The sequence below is a fragment of the Pelodiscus sinensis genome, chromosome 6, assembly GCF_049634645.1.
Source record: "Pelodiscus sinensis isolate JC-2024 chromosome 6, ASM4963464v1, whole genome shotgun sequence".
In the NCBI taxonomy this organism is placed as follows: domain Eukaryota; kingdom Metazoa; phylum Chordata; order Testudines; family Trionychidae; genus Pelodiscus; species Pelodiscus sinensis.
This window is the reverse complement of record NC_134716.1, coordinates 39,510,301-39,530,322: the sequence shown is the minus strand read 5'-3', so window position 1 is coordinate 39,530,322 and position 20,022 is coordinate 39,510,301. Positions and strand designations below refer to the sequence as shown.

The 20,022-nt window shown below is 41.5% G+C and overlaps 1 long non-coding RNA gene across 1 annotated transcript in view; it reads left to right on the top strand.

Moving 5' to 3' along the window:
* Positions 1-11,037: 11,037 nt before the first annotated feature.
* LOC106732011 (uncharacterized) overlaps positions 11,038-20,022 on the top strand; it is a 71,094-nt gene continuing 62,109 nt past the window's right edge. The window contains exon 1 of the long non-coding RNA XR_012904713.1: positions 11,038-11,372. This is a non-coding gene — a long non-coding RNA (uncharacterized LOC106732011). The remainder of the gene's footprint in view (positions 11,373-20,022) is intronic.

Below are 20,022 nucleotides of genomic sequence, written 5' to 3'. Positions count from 1 at the left end.
CTACCTAGAGTTTTGCTAAATGAAGGGAACTTCCATCCCAGAGAGGGCGGAAAGGCCACATGAGCACCACTTCTTTCTCCAGCAGCAGTAAGGCCTTTCTTCCTCTTGGGAGCAGCAGAGGTGGTAGCAGATGTTTCCTTTGCTCTCTCCTGCCCAGAGAGGCAGACGTGGGGCCCCCCAGTGCTTGCTTCATCCTTTTGGAGTAAATCTGGTCAGGGGTATGGAAGGGTTGGGCCTGTTGCATCCTTCTCCTCCTATCACACACATGATTCTCTGCTGGAGCAGTGGGTCTCCCAGATCAATTGTTCTTGGTATTGATGGGCCATTGAGACTTAGCCACATGAGAACTGCTGTTTAAAGATGTCTGCAGAGCTTAACAAGCTTCACTGCGTCAGTATCACTTGTTTAATGTTTCAAGCTTTTCTTCAGAACCAAGAATCTAAGACTAAAATGAAAGCTAAGATTTGGATGTAACCATCAAATGACTCCAGGATGTGGGATCCTGGCCATGCAGTGTTTAGTTTCTGTGTCTTAAGCCAACCTGTAAATTTGTTGCCTAATCTAGACATTATTTTTTTATTATTTATTATTATCTAGAGTTCCCAATTTTTTTTTGGCAGAGTTCAATTGTCTCTAGATTGGCCACAGTATTTAGTGTAAGATTAAGAACCCCAGCGTGCATGGGAGAGATGAGGACTTAGCAAGGATTTTCTGAACATGTTATAGTTTTATCTGTACAATCAGCAATATCACAAACACTAAACATCACAATAATTTAGGGCATCCAGCTCTTGCATGCCCACATCATCCTTTGCAAGAGCCCCACAATAGGTGAGATGAGTAGTTTGTGGACTGGAAGGTTCCAGAACATCACCCTGGGGTACGTTGACAGAGTACCAACTTTAATAATATACCTTGTACATAAACAATAGGGATTTCATCCCTGTTTCCTTTCCTTATTAAAGTTGGGGTGTTCATCTCTGTCAAGTCATTTACCTCAAGCTTATTAGCACATATGTGAATTAGTTTCATGGTATTATTTTGGTTGAACATCTGCTGATGCTTCTAACGTATAAAAATCCAAAGCTAGTACAAATCAATCTTCAGTGGTGACGTGTCAGCTGTTGAGCAACAATTACTCCATACAGCGCTCTGTCTAATCTGCCTGGATACTCGTTAATGGATCTCCAAGTCACCGTGTTGTTTCAGGCTAATTCCACAAGCCAAATACACAGGGAAGGATTGAAACTTAACTTCATTTACAAGTTTAATTCTTAGGCAAATGGTGTGAACCGGGACATTGGCTGACTCGCACACTACCTTCCACATCCTAATGACTTAACCAACCAACTAGTGGAGGTGCTAATTGTTCTTATCAGCCTGTTGTAACTATTTGAACCATCTATTCACAGTCTCTCTCTTCCCCCCTCCTTTTTTCTCTTTTTTCTCTTTTTTCCTTCTTCCCCCCACTTCCCTTATTTATTCTTGGACTTCTAATACTCCAATCATCTGAAGAAGTGGGTTGTGCCCAAAAAAGCTCATGATAGCATCTATATGTTTTGTTAGTCTTTAAGGTGCTACTAGACTATTTGTTGATTTTTTTAGGTTTTTCTTGTAATGTACAGTCACTTACTGTGGTTAATTGCCTATAACAAGTTGTTAGGCCTTAAGCCTCAGTTAGTTTGCATAAGCTGCTGTATTACAGGGTTGAGGCTTGTAGGTTTTCATGTTACTGAGTTACTCCATACTTGCACTTTATCTAGCATATGTATATATATATTTATAGCCAAACAGCAAGCTACTATCTGTGATTGTGAAAGAGAATGTAAAAGCAGTTTTTTTTCCTCTGGGGACTGTCCTTGGAGACAGGATGGGAGGAGATCCTCCTACATTCTCAGGCAGTGAGAAATACCAATATACAGATCATGTATAAATAGAAAATAGTCCATTAAGCTGTTTTCTTCTGCGCTGCCAGTTGGTGCAGTTGAGAGAAGAGAGCACTTACCAACTACTCTACTATAGCACAGTTGCTTTACTTAAAAAAAAAATCCAGGTTAATAACTGTTATTGGCCCTTTGGGAAACACTTTTGTGGGCAAAAAGGTATATTTCCAAATGCTCTTATTGATTTCCATGTATAATTCCCCTTTGATGAAACCTATTCCTAATCTCACGATCGTCTTTATTAATCACTCAGACTATCCATACAACAGGTTCCTCTTTGGGGTTTAGGAGAATGGGAGAACATAGTCAAAACAAAACCTTACCTAATAAGGTTTTATATTTGTAGGACCTTGGGGGATTACATTCCCTGAAATCCAAAGTCAAAAGGAACCTCCACAAAAACAATAGCAATTTCTATACCACATGTTTACTATACCATCATCCTGATTTTGTTGAAGAGTGAACATGTAATATTTGTATGTGGAAGCTTGACTTCAGTCAATTTCTATTGAGCTTTTCCCCCAACAAATTCCACATTCCATAGGGCTTTGGTTGTTTTGCAGGCTGGACTGCAGTTGTTATGCTGTGTACAAGAAGATGTATTTGTTCAAGAGGTCCAGTCATCGTGCTAAATAAAATCGCTCACTTTGGTTGGCAAATATTGACTCAAGCTGTTACGCTTTTATGTATTTCAGCGACTCACAATGTTTGAGAGCTCAGTGAACAAACAAGAGCAGGTACAGGAAGTTATTGTGATGTTTTGGGCTGATGTTTGTTTTTCTGGTGCTGATGTATGTTCTCCATTGTATGTGACTTGTTACTAATGACCTTGTTATATAGTGTGCTGCAGTTGATAAGGCCAAAGGCTTTAATAGAATACAAATACATTTTACATTTCCACTTGAAGAGTTTATTTTAATTGTGTTTTGAAATATACTGTACCCTAAAGGCTCTCTTCCCTGTAATATATTTTCATGAAATAAAATCCTGCAAAGAATGGAATGCATAATGGGGTACGGTGTAATGTGGGTAGTAGCTCTTAGTATCTATTCCACATATATCTAAACAATTCTGAGATATGAAATAAAATTAAATAGTGGGCAGAAATAATGGCTTTCCTGAAATGTCTGGATTATTCATATCTTGTGCTGTGTGTGTGTCAGGGAAAGGGGGATTGTAAATATTTATGAAATGGCCTGCAGAAGTTTGAGCTTTTTACTGTCACTCTTTCCATACCCTCTCTTCTATATCAGTACAACTTCAGATTCATAAAAGTAAAATATCTATATTGTATATTTTGAATCCTCCCTTCCTTGTTGATTTCTGACTTGGGGAACATTGAGTTAAGTGTTTTATAGACAAGGTCCTGAGTACTGTTGTAACTGAGCTCCAAGTTTAAATCAGGACTCAAAGCCAATGGAAAAAGATACCTATTGTTCACTACAGGCAGTCCCCGGGTTACGTACAAGATAGGGACTGTAGGTTTGTTCTTAAGTTGAATCTGTATGTAAGTCGGAACTGGCGTCCAGATTCAGCCGCTGCTGAAACTGATCAGTTTCAACGGCGGCTGAATCTGGACGCCAGTTCTGACTTACATACAGATTCAACTTAAGAACCCCAGGCATCCCCAAGTCAGCTGCTGCTGAAACTGATCAGCGGCTGATTCCAGGAAGCCACTGGTCAGTTTCAGCAGCGGCTGACTTTGGGACGCCTGGGGCAGAGCAGCTGGGGTGCTGCTGGGTTGGTCCAGTAGCGCCGCTGCTCCTCGGCGCTACTGGACCAACCCAGCAGCACCCAAGCTGCTCTGCCCCAGGCGTCCTGATTCAGCCGCTGCTGAATCTGACCAGCAGTGGCTGAATCAGGATGCCTGGGGCAGAACAGCTGGGGTGCTGCCCGGTTGGTCTAGTAGCGCCCAGAGCGGTGCTACGGGACCAACTGGCAGCGCCCCAGCTGCTGTACCACAGGTGTCCGGAGCAAAGCCACGGAGCACGGGGGCAGCGGGACAGCCCAGACGCGCCATGGCTGTCCTGCTGCCCGCGTGCTCCGCGGCTTTGCTCTGCTTTGTCCCCCGTCCCCCTGGTCTGCAGACCAGGGGGACGGGGGGTGGGGGGCAAAGCAGAGCAAAGCAGAGTCAAGCCGCGGAACGCGCGGTCAGCTGACAGCCCAGACGCGTCTGGGCTGTCAGCTGGCCGGGCGCTCCGCGGCTTGGCTCTGCTTTGTCCCCCCCCCCCCCGTCCCCCTGGTCTGTAGACCGGGGGGACGGAGGGGGGGGGGGCAAAGCAGAGCAAAGCAGAGCCAAGCCGCGGAGCGCGTGGGCAGCGGACAGCCCTGTCCGCCGCCCACGTGTTCCGCCGCTTTGCTTCCTCTCCCTGGTCTGCTGGAGACCAGGGAGAGGAACGGCCCCGTTCGTAAGTCGGATCCGCGTAACTCAGGGACTGCCTGTACTCATGCAGAAAAAATAAAATTAAAATGGTGGGACCTGGAAAAATAATAAAGGAAAGACAAAAATTACAAATGGAGTTTAGAATTTAGAAATTTAAGATAATTAATGTCACTCTTTTAATTCTCTATTCATTCTTTCTAAATAAACAAATAGTCTGAGAGACAGATGCTTGTGTGTACTTCCTTTAAAAAAAACTTTCTGTAAGGACCTCCATAAATCTTTCTAGGATGAACACTTCCAGAGTGCCTACAGAATAATTAACAATAAGGATTCTGCCCCCATGGCCTGGTGTGTAATCATCAACACAAGTAGTTTCATGTCAGGCTCATCTCTTTCTTTGTGTAAGTTTTATTTTCCCCTTCAAATTGTATTTATTACAAAAGAAAGATTTTCTTATGCCAGTTCTCTTCTGGTTGTACATTAGGGTGGGTCTAGACAGCACCCTCCTGTTGGAATAAGTAACTAAATGTGCGCTAGGCAAACTGGTAGCTTATTCCGAGTCTAAATCGAAACAGCTTATTTTGAAATTTGGCGCTGTCTACATGGTGCCAAATTTCAAAATAAGGCACTATTCTGACAAATTCCTTAACCCCTGTGGAACGAGGGTTACAGAGATGCCAGAATAGTATGCCTGCTATTTCGGCATTTTTAAGATGTGGCGTTGTTATTTCAGGATACTTCCGGTATCCCGAAAGAGCAATGCAGTCTAGATGTATCCATAGTGTCCTCAAGACACATTATTTTATTTGATGTATTCTGGCCTGAAGTTTAGTTATAGTAAATAAACACACCGGAGTGGCCAGTTAGCAGGCTTCTTAGAGTGGTTTCATGAACCACTTTGAGAAACACTGTTAAACAAACTTTATGGGATTGTGGAGAAACTTGATCCCACCCATGATAAGTGTACATCCAACTAACTAAAATTGTGCTGGACTATGGATGTTGCCAGAGTGGAGAGGTTCAACCTGTAGCTTCCATTGTTCACAACTAACGTCATTTTATTTTTCAATTAAGTATGATTTAAGAGCACCCTTTTACTGCTATAATAGTGTCTGAGAACTAAAGAGGACGTAAACCTTTCATATAAAGTAAATGCTTTTTGTTTTCTTATGTGGCAGTGCAATGTTTTGTAATTAGCCTCCCCAATTCTGATAGAAATCAAGTAGCTATAAAGCTGAATTTTAACCTTCACATCTGTATTGATTTCATTTGTGAAACTATTGAGCATAGTTGGAGGTTATCTACTGGCTTCTGTGTAACTCTTCAGGAGCATTGCATATGTGTGTTGTGTTTGTCCTGTGACTACAGGGGCTTATCAAGCTAAATCTCTGTTTACTAGAATTGAGCATGAGAATACAAAATTGCCTGAAGTTCAGTTACAGGGCTGGGTGAGGTCACTCAGCTTCCTCCAGTGGAACACACTAGCCATTGAAAATGGCTCTTGATAGAGTCCAGAGCAGTTGTTTCTTTTGCGGGATCCTGTTCAATTCTTTCAGAAAGTGAAGTGACTTGGGGTGTAGAGAAAACTTATTTGTGTGCACACAGCAAACACATAAAAACAAACAAAAAAAAAAAAACCCCAAAACAAAAAAACAAAACAGAAGGTTTTTCTAGAGTTGGAAAGATGAAAATAAAACTACACTTATTAAAGAGAGAGTTGTGTAAAAAGAGCCATCCAGAGAAAATAAACTTATTTTGGGTTTTTCTAAAACAAGCATAACCATGTGATGTCATTATAGATAAGACATAGCCTATCACACATTAGCGAAGACTACATAGGATGTCTTATTTGCTGTGTTTACTTCTTTAAATTTAGCTTGGCCTCTCTCAAACTCAAGAAGTTACATTACAGTCAGTGTGTGTGTTCAGAAAAAGTCCACCCAGTCATGAGACCAGCAGGAGGCACAGCTGCGTATTCCAAAACCACACTAGATATTTGTCTATGAGAAGGTTGTTTGTGCCGAAGAACAATTTAAATAAAATATTAATTTTATTTCATGTAGATTACATAAAACTCATGCAGAAGATGCAATGATCCCAGTGTTGCCAACTCTCAGGATATGTACCTTTATTTCACGTAGTGTCAACTCCAGAAATGATGTAATTACACAAGACCCTAAGTTTCTAGTTCTCATGGTTACAAATAAAAGTTTGGAACTTGACCCCTAACATCTCAAAACCCTAAATGCAAATGAAAAGAGTTCTAGCTATTTTTCCTTTTAAATCTCATGAATGGGGAAGGTGATAGAGGGATGTTAATTCATTAGCTGAGAAAAATCACTTCTCCCCCTCTACCGCAGGTCACCTTCTTGAGCCTTAAAGGCTATTGCATGTACATGTTGCACCTTTTAAAAAAAATGTGGTAAGTTCCATTGTGGAGTGAGTTCTCCCCATGTTGTTCTGCCACAAGTCATTCCCCCTATCTCTGTCCTGTACAGTCAGAATGTCTGAGGCCATTTGAGCTCTGTAAGTCCTTAGTGCAACTTTTGAATATAAAGGTACAATTTAGCCCTTAGCCTGTATTCATTCTAATTCTTTAAAAGTGCCATTCCTATACCACTGTACAAATGATATTCTTGGGGGGGGGGGGATTCTCTCAATGAATTATTACTTTTCACAACAAAATAGGCTTTTTTTTAGCAGCACAGCCTATTAAAGATACACAGGCTTCTTCAATTTGGCACCTGACACGGGGTCTCATCTAGGAAACAAAAAAGTTAGGAAGAAATGAAACATTGATTAATGGCATGGAACCCTCATTCTGCTCAAGAAGCACCACTCTCTTTTCACTGCATGTAGTCAGGTAAGATTTAATTAAGAAAAGGGTAATTGGACTTTTCCTAGTAGGGTGCAAAGCCAAAGCGGCTAGTAATTTGTGGCTGTGAAGAAAATTACTGGATTAGAGTAACTGGACCAAACCCCCAAAATTGCAGGTATTACAACATCCTTTTTTTTCTGTATCCATGAGAAGGATAAAGGAAAACTAGTTAATATAACCAGTGTAACATCTTACAGCTTGCTCATCAGTTTGTGCTATGATTCTGTCAGCCTTCACATGCAAAACAGGACCTGACTATCTTAGTATTTGGGGGAGGAGTGTGAAGGCCAGCAAGTAAATTGCTAGGTTACAGGAAGTGTTGTTAGTGATTGGTAGAAGTCACTTTTCTCCTGGAATCAAGAAATAATCCATCAGGCCTAGCTGTATTTCCCTGTTGGAGATGTCAGCCTTCAGAGAAGACAGATCCCCTGACTTCTTATGGGGCTGTCAGCAGGATAGGTTAGTACTCTGGCCATGTTCCAGTTTGGATAATTAATTTCTGTGTACCTGTATTTCTAATTTCCTTTATTTAAATTAATACACTTTCCCCCCTAAATCTTAAAATGCTCAGTTTTGCAATGCACAGTTAAACAACTACTATGTTCTATTTCAGAGTTTGTTGCAATTTGGGGGGAAGGAAATTATCCCTATATACTCATTACCTAGCTATCAGAATTTTTGTCAGATGTGGCCAGCTGATGTTTGTGAAGCACTTTGAAATCTTCAGTTGAAAGGTACTATAATATTGTACTTATTAATTAGTAAAATTACAGTGGCATTCAGGTGTTCAACTCACATTGGTGCCTAATTGTGCTATGTTCTGAACAAACATAGGAAAAGACATTCTGGAGGAATTACAGATGTTTTAATCACATATGACTTTCTGGTGGATCGGAATTATATTTGTTATAAAACTCTAGTATATTTAATACTTGGTTTAAGGACTTGTCTTCATTAGAAAACTGGTGTAATTGTCAAAAATGTTTTGTCATTAATGAGTCACCCTCGGGCCTGGCATAGCTTGGACAATGTGTTTTGACACCTTTACAGAAAGACTGTTGCAATTACATACATTTAGTTTAAATTCAGTGCTAATTTAAACTTGATTCCTGATACTGGGACTGAGTAAATACCCTGGAAAAGAAAAAAAAATTCCCATCTTAAGGGACCAAGAGAAATCAGGTGAGATCAATAGATCCAAAAGCATACAGTGATATAAAAAGACTTATTGGTGGGTCTGTTGTCTCTATCCATAGATAAGTGATAGATAGCAGCTGAGGGCCCTCAAATTGTGACTCCTCCAAGTAGAAGGGCATCAGCAATTCATAGTGGCCTGCTGTCATGTCTGATTCTGCATCTCAGGGAAATGCCTGAGCCAGACATAGAGTAGTGTGGAACACTGTGCATGGGTATGTTTATCAAAAAATAGTATTCAGTTTTATTTTGTGAGTTAGCATGCCTTTCTGACTCCTAATGTTGTCTTAATCTTATTATAGAAAGATAGGGAATACCTATACCAAAATCTTTTGATGGTATAGTGTGGAATCCTAAATTCCTTATCTGTAAAACCAGTGGGCAGAAATACATAACACCTAATGGGATTACGAGACACAAAGAAGTGCATGTCCTCAGGTTTGGGTTCAAAAGACATCCGTAATTTCACCGGGCACTGATCCATAGAGTATGCCAGCTTTAAAGTCTATACTGTTCTTTCTTTGTTCTCTGCATTTTATCCATTCTGCCTTTACTTTGTATGTTTTTTGGGGAGCAGGGTTTGCTCTCTTTTGCATTTTATTATTCTTTGTTTTGTAAAGCACTCTGTATAGTTGTGGCACAGCCTACATAAGCCTAGAAGCAGTTTTGCAACATGTTCTAATCTCCTAACTTTTTATGTCTGGGTTATTACTTCTTCCATGAGTTTTCTGACCCGAAGAAGAGCTCCATGGAGCTCAGAAACTTGTTTCTTCCATCAGCAGAAGTGGGACCAATAGAAGATATTTCCTCACCTGCCTTGTCTCAGTAGGGGACTGTGATGAGGATAATTAGATCTTTGTGCTACCTGCTGAAGGCATCAGCAGCTTGACACTTCTAACCCAGGGAAAATCTATTCTGATTGGGTAACCATAGGTATGGAAGGAGCAGGAGAAAACAAACTTACCAGTCAGGAACTAGTGGACAGTTAAGCAAGCTTGCCCGGTTTTGACTGGGGTGGTGCTGTAGGAGAGTGCCTCAGGGCTTTCCCAGGTAAGGGCCTCACACTATGTGCCTGTGTCTGAAAGGCAAAAGCACAGGCAGCTGAGTCCTGAGTTGCTGTTTTATTGCTTGATCAGAGGCAGAGTTTATGGCACAGGCTATAACCTGCTCCAAACAGGCAGACTAAGGCAGGGCAGACAATGGCTGAAATATCCCCTGAAGGGGGAACTGCAGAGCAACTCCTGCCTCCCACAACTGCTGCAGTGCCAAGTGCTGCACTGGGAATTAAGTACTCACCAGCTTCTCCCTCTTTTCATAATGTCAATGCAAGTTTCTTTTTTTGTTCCTTTCTTCTGCCTTCAAAATAGTCGGACCTGTTAAATGTCTGGACTCACTTGTGGCTTTGAGACCATTCTTCAAAGAAATCTCATTATGGCTCCATGAAATGGGCAAGTTTCTTTTTTTTCCCACCCACATTGTCTGTTGTGAATAAGTATATCAGCTTGGCATCCAACCCTAACAGCCACCACATACTAGTCTTTAGAGGACTTGGCATGATTCCTGCTGAATCACTTGGCCAGCCATGAATAGCAGATACATGATCTTCTATGAGCTTATCATCTTTTATAGTGAATTACTACACTCAGTGTAAACCTCACCCAGAGCAAAGCTCGCTCCCAGCATTAAGGAGTATGGAACCAGTCAAATCAGGAATAGATGAAAGCTTTGAAGATAATGTAAACTGTTTTCTTGTTGACAAAATAGTCTAAAGCTTTTGTTATGCTTTTTCTATAAAATACTTTCCAGACATAACTCAATATGGCAGCACCCAAACCCTAAAGAAATGAGGAACAATAAGTATAGTTTTCAGCACTTCATAACTACTCATTACGTTTATTTCCCAGTATTCTTTGTTATTCGTTTCCTGTTGCTACTCAGAGCCAACACATTTTTGGCTTTTAAACTGAAGCGTGAAGCGCTGCCAATCAGCAGGAAATATAATACAGATAAGATTCATATAAAGTCTTTTGAACTGGTAAAGTCTCTGGATGGGAAATGGATGTTAAATTGTTTACATTTGGCACGAGAAGAAAAAGTTCCATTTTTACATTTAAAGCCTTTCCACCTTTGAAAATGAAAACAAATCACATGGGTCATATAGTGTTCCACTTCTGTAAAATCCATCATGAGACTGATAAAAGCTTTCGTAAATCAGCAACTTTATCTGTAGCTCGCTTGAAAGTCTAATTCTGCAACTTAAAATGATATGGCCCTTTGCCCTGTGGCCTTTGGAAAAGTCATGTATCAACAACATGCTCATGACACAGTAAAAAGAGCAGCGCCTTAAGTACTTAAGTGTTTTTATTCTAGTCTAGGAGCTACATATAGCATTTTCCAACCTTGTATAAATTTATTGTGGTAGTGTTATACTTTTAATTGACTAAGAGTGTTTATACAGAACGTGACTCTGATATTTGCTTCACTTTACAATGCTTAGCATGCAACCAATAATGTTTCCCAAAATTAAACCCAGGCATCTATAACTCCACTGAGTTACATGATGATGATAAAATTCTTGTCATTAAGAGCAAAAGTACATTTTACATCACTTCCGGAATGTGGCCAGATGGTAGCTTGATTACCAAAGGCAAGGCTCAGAACACCCTTGATCTAGCTTTAGGGAGCGTCACTTCTGGGGCAGTTAGTTAAGTGCTGCAGACAAGCAGGTCCAATAGGGAGAAGTGGTCTCTGTAGCTCAGGCTCTTATACACAATTACTTTACATTTCAAAGCTGGCGCAAAAAAAAAAAAAGCATTGAAAGAAGGGAAGATCAATACTGGCTTTCCAACAGGAAAGAAATGCAGCAGCTGAAGAAATCTTCTGGGATATCCATGAAAGAACTCTGGGAGCGGAAGACTAAACTTGAGAGCAGCACTGCATTGCAGGGACAGAGGGAATGCCATGCCCAGATCAGGTAGGTTGGCCTGGGCTGACACCCAGAGAGCAAGTCTAATTTAGTGAGGCTGGGCCAGATGCTGAAAGGCAAACTCTCTTTGGATATCTCCTGTGGTAGTTTCAATGTCAGATCAATCTGGATTGAGAGAGTCAGACAGGGATTAAGGTAACTAATGCCAGAGAACACCTTGTTCTCTAATCTTGCTGAGATCATTGTGTGAAGGTTAGTCAAAGAGGAAATGGTTCTTTATTGTCACTGTACCTGAAATAAACGTCATATAAGACCTAATATGAAAGACTAAAATATGCCAAGTTCTTCTGGCTGTGAAATACCTCTTTGCATATATCTATAAACCAAGTAACAGTGTGGGCTGGGCAAAATGTATCACTTTATTTTTTGCTTCTAAGAATTTTTTGGTTCTGAAATAGAGTATCAGAACATTAGCTGTAGGCATAGAGAGGGAACATTTGTGCCTGTATCCCACGCCAATCAACATTAGATCTTGTATTTATAAGTCAGTGGGAAAGTCGATGACATAAATGCACTTGTAAAATTTCCCATTTGATTGTACTAAAGAGGAGAACATAACAGGACACCAGGAAAAAATCAGTATCTTATTCATTAATATGGAGAATACTTACTAGGTTTAGGCACTAGGGTAATAGCAGTGATAGATCTAAAATAGCAGTATTAGAATAGTGATATAGCAACTCAATGGCAGTAACGATATGTGGCACTGAATTTGATAAAAATTGCATATGCTTTTCCTGATGAGATGACTGCCTGTGCAAACACAAACAAATGCTATCAAACCAGACTTCAAATATTTAGTTAGTCATTTGAAATTAAAAATAAATTGTTCATACTGAAACAACTTCCTTTGCATACAAGTAAAACAGAGCAATAAAGTAATTGTCCTTTCTCCCCCCCTCCCCTGTTGAACTTGAGCCAAACCTTCTGAATGTTCAACATTAGCACTATTAAAATAACTTGTTTCCACTGTGGCAGATGGACTCACTCCTCTACCTGATAGATGCACTAGTTTGTTCCTCACAAAGAATTGGTAAGGAAACTCTCATTTGCTGGTGTGGGTCATGCAGGATTAGCATATGCCAAGAATGTTGGATCACAAAAGTGGCCTTTGCTTTATTTTTTCCCTTGACACTTTTATTCAGCACTGAAAAAATCAGATTCTCTGAAGGATGAAATACATGTTTGGTGGGGATGGAAAGAAAGAGGGGATGTTAAGCATCATGCTGTGCAAAAGAAGAAAAGGGCACTTGGAGGTGCCAAAATAGGGGTTTCTTCAGCATTTAAGGTCATCTAATTCGGTTTATAAATGTTTTTTTTATTTAATGATTGTAACTGAACTCAGACTAAGGTATTAACAGGGCATGTTCTTAAGGAAAAGGTGGCTAGAAAATGAAAAGTTCTAAATTGGAAAGTTGTCAGTTCAAAAATAGCCATTTAGTTACATTTTGCATAAATGATTGTTGAAATTGTGTACAGTGAAATGGTGACATTTTAATGAGAAATTCACACATCTCTGTTAACTAGTAGCTACATTCTGGCTGACATAAACCAGCACCAAGTTCAATTAGATTGTTTAGTGCTAATCAGGGCAGAATTTGACACTATGTTTTTCAATGTACATGAATATGTCCAAGTTATTCTGATATTTATTATCTATCCTGCTCTGCAGATAACAAATTCATTCCACCCTTTTAGCTGGGTATAGTGAGCGTGAGCTGCCTTTTGAATCTGTGTAATCCTAAAATGAAAAGCCAAAGGTAGAAAGACATTTCTGCTGACAGCTTGCCCGCTATCTGAAATTTCCGAGGTCGTCATTAGCATTTGCAACCACTAGGTATAGTTCAAAGATACACTCAAATATGTTCTTTAATTGTAATTTTCCCTGTTATCCTCATGAAAGACAGTGTAGTAAGGATATTTCTTTTTAAAGTTTGTGGCGATTGCAGTTTGGACTTTCAGACTTCTACCTGTCACTAGTAATGTAGCTTTCTGTACAAAGCTAGGTGAGGTCTTCTCTCTAACTTTTTGACCTCTTAAAGGTCTACAGTAGCTCTTACAGTTACATCAAATTCCTGGTTTCCTAGATTCTTCTGGAGGCATGATTTAGCAAAGCATTTAGGATATGCTTGACTTTAAACAGGTGCTTCTGTCCAGCCCTAGTCAACCAAATATTTCAGTCCCATTGGCTTTTTATGCATAGGCACATTCTTTGCTGAATAGGGATGGACAGTGCTAGAGATGCTGGAGCTCAAGCAATTTTTTTTACATTCACAATTGATGTGGCAAGTCCAGAGGTGCCAGGGCTATGGACTGCCAAACCTAGAGGTGCTGAGGCTCAGCCGTGACATGGATTAAGCACTGGGGACGGACGTAAGCACATGCTTAAATACTTAGTGGAATGGAGGTTCTAGGGGAGTATCATAGAATCATAGAATAATAGGACTGGAAGGGACCTCGAGAGGTCATCGAGTCCAGCCCCCCGCCCTCAAGGCAGGATCAAGCTCCGTCTACACCATCCCTGACACATGTCTATCTAACCTGTTCTTAAATATCTCCAGAGAGGGAGATTCCACCACCTCCCTTGGCAATTTATTCCAATATTTGACCACCCTGACAGGTAGGAATTTTTTCCTAATGTCCAATCTAAACCTCCCCTGCTGCACTTTAAGCCCATTACTCCTTGTCCTGTCCTCAGAAACCAAGAGGAACAAATTTTCGCCTTCCTCCTTGTGACACCCTTTTAGATATTTGAAAACCGCTATCGTGTCCCCCCTTAATCTTCTTTTTTCCAAACTAAACAAGCCCAGTTCATGAAGCCTGGCTTCATAGGTCATGTTCTCTAAACCTTTAATCATTCTTGTCGCTCTTCTCTGTACCCTTTCCAATTTCTCCACATCTTTCTTGAAATGTGGTGCCCAGAACTGGACACAGTACTCCAGCTGAGGCCTAACTAGTGCAGAGTAGAGCGGCAGAATGACTTCACGAGTTTTGCTTACAACACACCTGTTGATACAATCTAGAATCATATTTGCTTTTTTTGCAACAGCATCACACTGTTGACTCATATTCAACTTGTGGTCCACTATGACCCCTAGATCCCTTTCCGCCATGCTCCTTCCTAGACAGTCGCTTCCCATCTTGTATGTATGGAACTTATTGTTCCTTCCTAAGTGGAGCACTTTGCATTTCTCTTTATTAAACCTCATCCTGTTTACCTCTGACCATTTCTCTAACTTGCTAAGGTCATTTTGAATTATGTCCCTATCCTCCAAAGAAGTCGCAACCCCACCCAGTTTGGTATCATCTGCAAACTTAATATGCGTACTCTCTATCCCAATATCTACATCATTGATGAAGATATTGAACAGTACGGGTCCCAAAACAGACCCTTGAGGAACTCCACTTGTTATCCCTTTCCAGCAGGATTTAGAACCGTTAACAAGAACTCTCTGACTACGGTTATCCAGCCACTTATGCACCCACCTTATCGTGGCCCTATCTAAGTTATATTTGCCTAGTTTATCAATAAGAATATCATGCGAGACCGTATCAAATGCCTTACTAAAGTCTAGGTATATGACATCCACCGCTTCTCCCTTATCCACAAGGCTTGTTATCTTATCAAAGAAAGCTATCAGATTAGTTTGGCATGACTTGTTCTTCACAAACCCATGCTGGCTATTCCCTATCACTTTATTACCTTCCAAGTGTTTGCATATGATTTCCTTAATTACCTGCTCCATTATCTTCCCTGGGACAGACGTTAAACTGACCGGTCTGTAGTTTCCTGGGTTGTTCTTATTCCCCTTTTTATAGATGGGCACAATATTTGCCCTTTTCCAGTCTTCTGGAATCTCCCCTGTCTTCCATGATTTTTCAAAGATCATAGCTAAAGGCTCAGATACCTCCTCTATCAGCTCCTTGAGTATCCTGGGATGCATTTCATCAGGACCTGGTGACTTGCTGACATCTAACTTTCCTAAGTGATTTTTAACTTGTTCTTTGTGTATCCTATCTTCTAAACTTACCCTTTCTCTGCTTGTATTCACTACGTTAGGCACACCTCCAGACTTCTCAGTGAAGACCGAAACAAAGAAGTCATTGAGCATCTCCGCCATTTCCAAGTTCCCTGTTACTGCTTCTCCCTCCTCACTAAGCAGTGGGCCTACCCTGTCCTTGGTCTTCCTCTTGCTTTTAATGTATTTATAAAATGTCTTCTTGTTTCCCTTTATGCCTGTAGCTAGTTTGATCTCATTTTGTGCCTTTGCCTTTCTAATCTTGCCCCTGCATTCCCGTGTTGCTTGCCTATATTCATCCTTTGTTAGTTGTCCTAGTTTCCATTTTTTATATGACTCCTTTTTTATTTTGAGATCATGCAAGATCTCCTTGTTAAGCCAAGCTGGTCTTTTCCCATATTTTCTATCTTTCCTACACAGCGGAATTGTTTGCTTTTGGGCCCTTAACAACGTCCCTTTGAAATACTTCCAACTCTCCTCAGTTGTTTTTCCCTTCAGTCTTGCTTCCCATGGGACCTTACCTACAAGTTCTCTGAGCTTATCAAAATCTGCCTTCCTGAAATCCATTACCTCAATTGTGCTGGTCTCCCTTCTACCTTTCCTTAAGATCATGAACTCTATTATTTCGTGATCACTGTCCCCTATACTGTCTTCCACTTTCAAGTTCTCAACTAGTTCCTCCCTATTTGTTAAAACCAAATCCAGAACAGCTTCTCCTCTGGTAGCTTTTTCAACCTTCTGAAACAGAAAGTTGTCTCCAATGCAGTCCAGAAACTTATTGGATAGCCTGTGCCTCGCTGTGTTAGTTTCCCAACATATGTCTGGATAGTTGAAGTCCCCATCACCACCAAATCTTGGGCTTTGGATAGTTTTGTTAATTGTTTAAAAAAGGCCTCATCCACCTCTTCCACCTGGCTAGGTGGCCTGTAGTAGACTCCTAGCATGATATCACCCTCGTTTTTTACCCCTTTTAGCTTAACCCAGAGACTCTCTACACAGCTATCTCCTACGTTCATCTCCACTATTAAAAGAGGGGGAGCTGTGTTAGTCTGAAACTGCAAAAGTGTCGAGGAGTCCCGTGGCACCGGTTAGTCTATAAGGTGCCACAGGACTCCTCGCCACTTTTGCAGTATTAAAAGGTAAAGAGACAGTGGGACCAGTCCTCTTCCTGAGGGAATGTGGAAAAGGAGCTTTCATCTTCACAAGAGTTGCTCTTCAGATTGTGTCCTGCGCATGCCTCTAACTTCAGCCTGTTGGGTTTCAATTCAAAGGTAATTTTATTTTGACAAAAAGGTGCCATGAAGGATGCTTTAGCTTCTGTGCGGCTTTTGAAAAATTTTGTTCAATGTTAGAATGGGCAGTGATCAGGGAATCTGGACTTTGCAGGGTTACCTGCTTTCTGGTTGACTTTCCTTTTGTAGAGCAAGCAGGAACAAACAAATGTCCACATTTTAGATTATGACCAGTAACCTGCGAGTCCCTTCAGAGGACCTTAATTACTGGTATGCTAGAGATACACTGGTAGGTGTTTCTTGTCCCTCTTTTGAAGAATTTAGTGTGTTTTCTGCTGTGATGGTAGCCAAGAAAATTTGTCTCAGACCAATGACAGGACATCATAGGCCATCTACATTTTGTTTGCAGGATGGAGGCTCCTGGTTGTGCTTCATTGCATTTCTGGCAGAAGTCATGACAGGTGCTTCTAGGCCTCACTTCATTATGATGAGTAGGGAGATGAGAGAGGATCTAAAGGTTTGGAACGTATTCTTGTGAGACTATCAGGGGTTATCTTGTTGGATGCTGAGTTGCAGGTCCATTTAGTGGCAAGTGGCTTGGGATTCAGCTTATACTTCCAAGGACAGCGTTTGTGTGCTCAGAGATGTGGGAATGGAACATAAAAGGCATTACCAAACACATCACTTTTCTGGGATTTTTCTGTATTCTAGTGGCGGTAACTATTTGGGATACTAATGTGCTAGAATGAGCAGATTTGCTACTGGAGTGACTGCACAGTAGTGGTACAGATTGCCTGATTAGCAGACTCTAAAGTTTAGGTTATCCATACTGTGGTGCTTACAAGTGGATCAATGACAGGAACGTGTATCAAAAAACAAAAGAGAGTCAAACAGTGAGGCTCCAAGACATGTAAAATCTTGGATATTGACCACACTTGCACTGATGGCAAACTTTTTTGTGCCAGATGTGTTCTGAACTTCCACAGCAGATTTTCAGAGTTAATGGATTTCAAGGTATACCAGGGCCTACCCCACATATGTCCTTTCCCAGAATCTCACACACTTTAATTTGTGGTATAGTTAGTGCAGTGGTTTCCAACCTTTTTTATACCCCCGATTGGCAAACCCATTCACAAACTTTTGGCAGTCTGGCAACAGTTTATTTGCATATTTATTATTCAAATAATAAATATGCAAATATACAAATAAAATGTTACTGGTCTACCAAAAGACCCGGCCCCCAGAGCTTCTGTGAACAGCTGGCTTCAGCTGCGGCAATTGCCATGTGGCAGAGGGCTACTGCAGCTTAAGCCAGCCGTTTGCGGCAACTCTGGGGGTTGGGGTAAACCCTGGACTCCCCAGTGCCAACCCTAACCCCTAGAGCCTCCCACTCCTCCACTTACCCCCCCAGAGCCAGCAACTGACCTCAGAGTTCCCTGCACCCAATACTCCCAGTGCCAGCCTCCTGTCCTCAGAGCCCCCAGTGCCAGCTCCCCACCACAGATGCCCCACTGCCGCCCAGTGTCAGCTCCCTGCCTCTTAGAGTCCCTCACACCTTAGAGCTCCTCAGTTCTAGCCCTGCCCCTAGAGCCCCACAGTATTAGTTTCATTCCCAGAGCCTCCCAGTGCCAGCCCCCCAACTCTTAGAGCCCTCTCCCACAGACACCCCCGGTACCTGTTGTGTCCCCCTCACCTAGCCCTGTGCTGCCTGCCAGCCACCAGCTGAGTGCTGCTGCCTGAGTCGCAGCTGCTCTAAGGTTTCTGTGCCAGGTTCTGTGCAGCCCTCCTGCCACACAGCGAACTGCCCTTCCACATCCAGGAGGAGACCCCACCCCTGCTGGTTGGCTGAGAGGTGGGGCAGGACATGCCTCTCCCAACAGTCACGGCAGAAGGGGAGGCATTGGTTGGTGTACATTAGCCCCAGCCCCCAGGGCCACCATGGCCTGGCAGCTAGCGGTTCATGGACTGGCACCCATCTGTGAACTGGCGGTTACGCTGAGATAGTGCACCTATGGCTGATGTCATTGAGAATTGCAGGTTGATTAGCAGGCTTTGTTTTCAGTGCATAGGCAGTGGGATCCCCCAGTGCTTGAACCAGATTGTTGCTGGTCATATTTAAAGGGCCTCAAGGTATATTCCAGAAAACCATTTGTGACAGAATGCATCTCTTCTGTATTCACACTTTACATGCTATTGTAATAAATTTTGTCCAATATATGTCTTGTAAGGTATCATTTGAAAACTCATAATTTGCTACTCATTGGTGTCCTAATAAAATGTGTGTGGAAACATTGTATGTGAAGTTTTAAGTTTCCACGGTATGGCGTTATTAATACATGTTTCAAACTGATGTTGGCAAACAAAGGAGTGCGTGCTCTGCTTACTTTACATTTCAGTCATCAAGCAGGAGGGGAAACAAAGGACGTTCAAACAAGTGCAGGGAACATCCTTCCCCAGAGATGTTTTGTCTCCTGATACCAAGCTAGAAATGTTTTTCAAGAGAGGGATTGAAACTATAAAAATGAGGGACAAACATTCTGCCCATCAATTCACTGTACCTGAAAGGATAAAGCAAGCAACCATTGAATGGGGGTGGGTGGATAAAAGGATGGAATGATGACCTAAGAAGTTTGGCCAGTAAGATGGCTGAGAGCATGCTGACTAGCCTATTTATTCTAATAATTAGAGGAGCTATAAAGATGAGATTGACCAGGTATGGAAGACAGTGAAATGGGAGATTAGTAAGTATATTACCACAAAAAGAGCACAGTGACTTCCGATTAAAATTGTAAGTATATTTCCATGGATCGATCAACAAGAATCTCCAGCGGGATACAGATGTTCAGGTTTGCTACTGCCATCCTCTGTGGTGCCTTCCAGTGCAAGTAGTGGGTTAAGAAAGTGGGTACTTCAGCATGGAACCCTGAGCATGACTTTGTATGGGGGTAATGCCTCCATATCCTGCACAGTCTGGAACTACCCTCATCTCCTCTCTTCTATTTACAGTAAGGATGGGAAAAATGGGTTTGGAATTATTGCTTCCTGCTAGAGTCCCAGAAGGCCTAGAGCCATAAAATATATTGCCCTTGAACCCATCACTAGAATCTCCAGCAGTTGATGTCCACCTGGAATGGCTCTGCTGTGTAGTTTGGAGAATGGTTTTATTTGGTTAATAGTTGAAAGTTTGAGCCTCTCTTTTAACTGTAATCTGAAATGTGTGTCTCCTTGCTTCCATGGTTTCATCAATAGAAATCAAACTCTGATGAATAGAGATGGGCTTAAGTTATTTGCTGGATCATGGCCTTAAAAAAGTGGTCTTTGTATAATAGACCAGGGACAGTAATTTGTGCAGAAAGTTTTCCTGATGGTGTATAGAATGTAATAATT